Raw genomic sequence first — 6077 nt, 5'->3', positions numbered from 1 at the left:
ATTATTCGTTGCTTATTATTATTTGTTAGTTAACTATTTGTCAGTTAATTATAATTTGTTAGTTATTAATATTATTTGTTAGTGTTAGTTGTTATTTCTCCTATTTCATCAGTGGTTTTCTTTATTTAGGTCCTCTCCCCCTACTCCCTCTTTTTTTCTTTTCTTTTCCTTTTTCTGTTTTGAATGAGTCTGGCTAGAAATTTACCAATGTTGTTCATCTCTTCAAAGAACCAGCTCCTGGTTTCATTGATCTGACCTATTGTTTCTGTTTTTAAGTTTCTATATCATTTATTTCTGCTCTAATCTTTATTATTTCCTTCCTTTTGCTGGGTTTAGGTTTTGTTTGTTCTTCTTTTTCTAGCTCCTTTAGGTATAAGGATTTTTGTGTATTTTAGAAGGAAAGGAAAGAATCAGTCTGAGTGCGATTCTAAAGGAAATCCGTCCCAAAGTAGGCTTTAGTTTTGCAAGGTACTGGATGTCTGGTCCGAGAGGGGAGGGTGTGGAGACAGTAGCCCACCCTTTGGTTGACTCTTAGACCTCTAGGAACTCAGAGAGAAGATAGGGGATGCAGCTTCTCTAGGACATGTGGAGGTAGGTCTAGGCCTCTTCCAAAGAAGCCCCTGTGATGGAATTGGCTGCCAAGGTCCATGAGAGCTGGGCTGGGGTGTTTCGGATAGGACATTTTCAGAGCCTCAGCAAATGTCCCCAGCCCCCAGGAAAGGCTGCAAGGAAGCACTAAATTTTTACAGTGCTCCCCCACATAATTAAAAATAAGAGAGCTATATGAAACCAAAAATAACTTAAGGATGTACTGTAGATTTACGTGACTGCTTTAATGTTCTCCTTCTCTCTCCCCATCTGCTTTCATGTTCTCCTTCTCTCTCCCCATTTGCTTCTCCTGCTTTTATTTCTCCTTCTTCTCAAATATAAAATTATTTCCAAAGTTTTTATTTTTGTTTTTTCCCCCGTTCCTGGTTTATGGGTGTCATGCATGGGTGATTAGGATCTGCCCAGGCTTGACTGAGAGACTTGATTTCTAATGGCCCCCACAGACCTGGACAAGGAGCAAGGCAGTGCTGACCACCATGGTCAGAGTAGGAGACTCTACTCTGTTTACTCAGGACGGCCAAGGGGGCAGTCTAAAAACTATTAGACTCTAGAATTCTAGTCTCTGTCGGTCAGGGCTAAAGCCATACTTGATATAAGTGAGTCTATAAAGACATAAGATATTACCTGTGCCCCAAGAGCTGTGGTCAATTCATTCTTACCTGTTATGTGTATATAGACATACACACAAATGTTTCTAGATAGAGAAGGAACCAGTAACAATGATGACTTCTCAGAAGTAGGACTGAGTCTGCTTATTTGTTGTCTTTCTACTGAGTTTTTTTTTAAAAAAATCGAACAGATGTTATTTTTATAATAAAAATGTACTTCAAAAATTAAAATGACAACAACAATAAACTCTTCAGATTCCTAGTATCTTCAGATTTCAAACTACTGGGCAGATGGAAATTCCGCTTTCCAAGAAGGGTGCTTATGACCCAGGCCTGAGCGATGAGAGGGGGACCAGTGATGCCTTCCAGCTGTGTGTATCCAGTGCAGCTGGAAAAGAGGCTAAATATAGACTAGGCTATGTGGTATACCAAGATGAATCAGAGCTAGTGCTAGAACATTCCTTCATTCTACCCACCTTATACCTAAGCTCTGGGCACAAGGATGTAGAAGTAAACAAAGCGAGGGTGCCTGGCTGGCTCAGTTGGTAGAGCATATGACCCCTGATCTCAGGGTGGTAAGTTCAAGCCCCCCACTGGGTGTGGCGGCTACTTAAAAAAAGAAGAAGGAGAAGGAGAAGGAGAAGAAGAAAGAAAAAAAGTAAGCAAAGCCAACTCAGTCCTTGACCCCTAGATTTGGAGTCTAAAGGAGGTGATGTGTGGATCACACTGATATAGCAGGACAACAGGAAGGACGAATGTGAAGCACAGGCGGGATCCTGACCTGAGCTGAAGGCAGAGGCTTAACTGACTGAGCTACCCAGGCATTCCTCTATGAATCTTTTTTCTTTATTTAAGATTTTATTTATTTATTTATTTGACACAGAGAGAGAGATCATAAGTGGGCAGAGCAGCAGGTAGAGAGGGGGAAGCAGGCTCCACGCTGAGCAGAGAGCCCCATGCAGGGCTTGATCCCAGGACCCTGAGATCACTACCTGAGGCAAAGGCAGAGACTTGGCTGCGGCAGGAGGGAAGATGGCGGACGAGGAGAAGCTGCCGCCCGGCTGGGAGAAGCGCATGAGCCGCAGCTCAGGCCGGGTGTACTACTTCAATCACATCACTAACGCCAGCCAGTGGGAGCGGCCGAGTGGCAACAGCAGCAGTGGCAGCAAAAATGGACAGGGGGAGCCCACCAGGGTCCGCTGCTCACACCTGCTTGTCAAGCACAGCCAGTCACGGCGGCCCTCGTCCTGGCGGCAGGAGAAGATCACCAGGACCAAGGAGGAGGCCCTGGAGCTGATTAATGGCTACATCCAGAAGATCAAGTCAGGAGAGGAAGACTTTGAATCTCTGGCCTCATAGTTCAGCGACTGCAGCTCGGCCAAGGCCAGGGGAGACCTGGGTGCCTTCAGCAGAGGTCAGATGCAGAAGCCATTTGAAGATGCCTCCTTTGCGCTGCGGACGGGGGAGATGAGCGGCCCCGTGTTCACGGACTCCGGCATCCATATCATCCTACGCACGGAGTGAGGGCTCTGGGTGGCTTAGGCCTGGCCTGCAGGGGCGGGTGGGGCGGAACGGGGGTGGCTGGGCCCACAGACTCTGCTCCCTGCTGTCGGCTGGCCAGCGGGTGCCCCTCCCTGCTGACATCACAGTATTTATTGTTCCCAAAATGGCTGAGGGGAGCGCTTCGCCCTTGGGGGTCCCCCTCTGCCCCCAGCTGGGGCTGTCCCTGCCAGACTCTTCCACCCTTTAGGAATTGACTTCAGAAGGGCAGGTGGGTGGGGAGGCTCCCGGACAGAAGGGGTGGGGATGACCTGTCCCAGAGAGAAGGCCTCGTCAGCTGAGCTGCCCCCTGTGTCCCTCCTCGCCACCCAGGTCCAGGACGCGGGCAGGACGGCCTTGTTTCTGGTTATGCTATATTCCTCTGTTCAGCTGCAAAAAGCAAATGCTCCACGTGGGGCCCAGGCTGCCCACCACCTCGGGGCCCTCACTGGGGGGCAGTGCAGCCCCCTACGCACCCTTGATTAAACTTGGAACCACTTAAAAAAAAAAAAAAAGGCAGAGACTTAACCCACGGAGCCACCCAGGTACCCCATCTTTGAATCTTTTTTTTTTTTTTAAAGGTTTTATTTATTTATTTGACAGGCAGAGATCACAAGTAGGCAGAGAGGCAGGCAGAGAGAGAAAGAGAAAGAGACAGGCTCCCTGCTGAGCAGAGAGCCCAAGGTGGGGCTTGATCTCAGGACCCTAGGATCATGACCTGAGCTGAAGGCAGAAGTTATAACCGGCTGAGCCACTCAGGTGCCCCTCTATGAATCTTTTTAAGAAAAGATTTTATTTGTTTATTTTTTAAAAGATTGTTTATTTATTTATTTATTTATTTATTTGAGAGAGAGTGAAGGAAAGCATGAGCAGGAGGTGGGGCAGAGGGAAAGGGAGAAGCAGACACCTTGCTGAGCAGAGAGCCGGATGTTGGACTTGATCCCTGGAGTCTGGGATCGTGACCTGAGCCTAAGGCAGCTGTTTGAGGGACTGAGCCACCTTAAAAGATTTCATTTATTTATTTGAGAGAGTGAAAGAACAAGCTGGCAGAAGGGAGAAACAGAGGAGAGGGAGAGAGAAATCCGAAGCCGACTCCACAATCCGCACGGAGCCTGACATGGGTTAGTTCTAAAAATGTGAGATCACAACCTAAGCCAAAACCAAGAGTCAGAGGCTTAACTGAGTTAATGCTGAAAGGCTTAACCGAGTTAAGAAAGCATCTAGGAACCACATTTCTGTGAATCTTAATACATGTGAAAATTCATGTAATCAACACCACAATCAAGATATAGAACAGTTTTACTGCCCCTCAGAAATCCCTTATGTTATTGCATTGTAGTCACATCCTTCCTCCCATCTCCCACAAATCTCTTGCTAGTTTGAGTTATTCTCCATGACTATTGTTTGTCTTTTCAAAAATGTCACATAAATGGAACAATGTAGCATATAAACTTTTAAAAAAGATTTTATTTATTTGAGAGAGAAAGCGCTCTAGAGAGAGCATCGATTGTAGGGGAGAGGAACAGAGGGAGAGGGAGAAGCAGGCTCCCCGCTGAGCAGGAAGCCTCTCATCATGGGACTCTATCCTGGGACCGTGGGATCATGACTTGAGCTGAAGGAAGATGCTTAACTGACTGAGCTACCCAGGTGCCCCTAAAAGATTTTATATTTAAGTAATCTCTACACCTTTCACAGGTGGGTAACCTTGAGATCAAGAGTCCTATGCCCCAGTAACTGAACCAACCTGGTGTCACAGCATGTAACCTTTTGAGTTCAGATTGGACCCAGCATAATAATTTTGAGAGTCGTTCAAGTTGCTGCATGTATCAATAATTTTGTTTCTTTTTGTTTCTGGGTAGTATTCTTTTTTTTTTTTTTTTAAGATTTTATTTATTTATTTGACAGAGAAGGAACAAAAGCAAGGGGAGTGGGAGAGGGAGAAGCAGGCTTCCCGCCAAGCAAGGAGCCCAACAAGGGCCTCAAACCCAGGACCCTGGGATTGTGACCTGAGCCAAAGCCAGATGCTTAATGACTGAGCCACCCAGGCACCCTGGATAGTATTCCATGGTGTGGACATGCCAAGTCATGCATGTACCCATTTTAACCCAGGTTTGGGTAATTATAAATAAAGCTGCTATGAACATCTATACACGTTTTTGTATGAACATGTTTTTATTCTCTCAGGTAAATACATAGGGGATTGCTGAGTTATATGGTAAGTGTATCGACTTTGTAAGAAATTACCAATCTATGTTCTAGAGAAGACTTTGCATTCCATTGGTAATGAAGCAGAATTGCTCTGCAATATTTTTTGCTGTAGCTGCTCTAATAGATCTGTACTGGTAATTCATCGTGGTTTCAAATGTCGAGCTTATTTGCCGCCTTTATATTCTCTCAGTGAAGTGTCTATTTAAGACTTTTGCCTATTTTTAAATAGGGTTGTCTGAGTTTTGAGAGTTCTTTATATATTCTGGATAATGTCCTTTGTTGGATATGTGATTTGGAAATATTTTCTTCTACTTGATTTCTTGTCTTTCCATTTTCTTTTTTTAAAAGTTATTTTGATTATTTATATATTTTTTATTATTTTATTTTTTATATTGTCTTTTCATTTTCTTAATAGAATCTTTGGCACAATAAAATTTTTTAAATTTGGGACGCCTGGGTGGCTCAGTTGGTTGGATGACTGCTTTCGACTCAGGTCATGATCCTGGAGTCCCGGGATCGAGTCCCGCATCGGGCTCCCAGCTTCATGGGGAGTCTGCTTCTCCCTCTGACCTTCTCCTCGCTCATGCTCTCTCTCACCTCCTCTCTCTCAAATAAATAAATAAAATCTTTAAAAAAATTTTTTTTAATTTGATGAAAAGTACTCTTTTTAAAAAATATTTAATTTATTTATTTGAGAGAGAGTGTGAGGGCAAGAGAGATTGAGAGAACGAATGGGAGGAGAGACAGAGGGAGAAGCAGACTCCCCATGGAGCAGGGATCCCGACTTGGGACTCGATGCGAGGAACCTGGGATCCTGACCTGAGCCGGAGGCAGATGCTAATCCACTGGGCCACCCAGGCACCAAAAAGTATTCTTTATCACTTACTTTTGTTGAGATGTGACTGTTCAGCAACATGTACTAGTTTTAAGTGTACAGCTTGATTACTTTTTACATTTATACTCACTCATTTAACCACAATCTTCACATAACATCACCCGTGTTATCCCAGAAGACTTCCTTAAGCCCCTGTCTAGTCAAAATGTAGCATTCCCTCTCATACCCTTCTTTAAAATAACTGCTATTCTGACTTCTGTCACCATAGATTAGTTTTG

General features: G+C 44.6%; 1 pseudogene; it reads left to right on the top strand.

The window, feature by feature from the left end:
• The first annotated feature begins 2237 nt into the window (after positions 1 to 2237).
• On the top strand, positions 2238 to 3255 carry LOC122912014 (annotated as a pseudogene).
• The last annotated feature ends 2822 nt before the right edge of the window (positions 3256 to 6077 follow it).

This window comes from Neovison vison, chromosome 1, assembly GCF_020171115.1.
Source record: "Neovison vison isolate M4711 chromosome 1, ASM_NN_V1, whole genome shotgun sequence".
NCBI classification, from domain to species: Eukaryota; Metazoa; Chordata; class Mammalia; order Carnivora; family Mustelidae; genus Neogale; species Neogale vison.
This window is presented reverse-complemented; position numbering and strand designations above follow the sequence as displayed.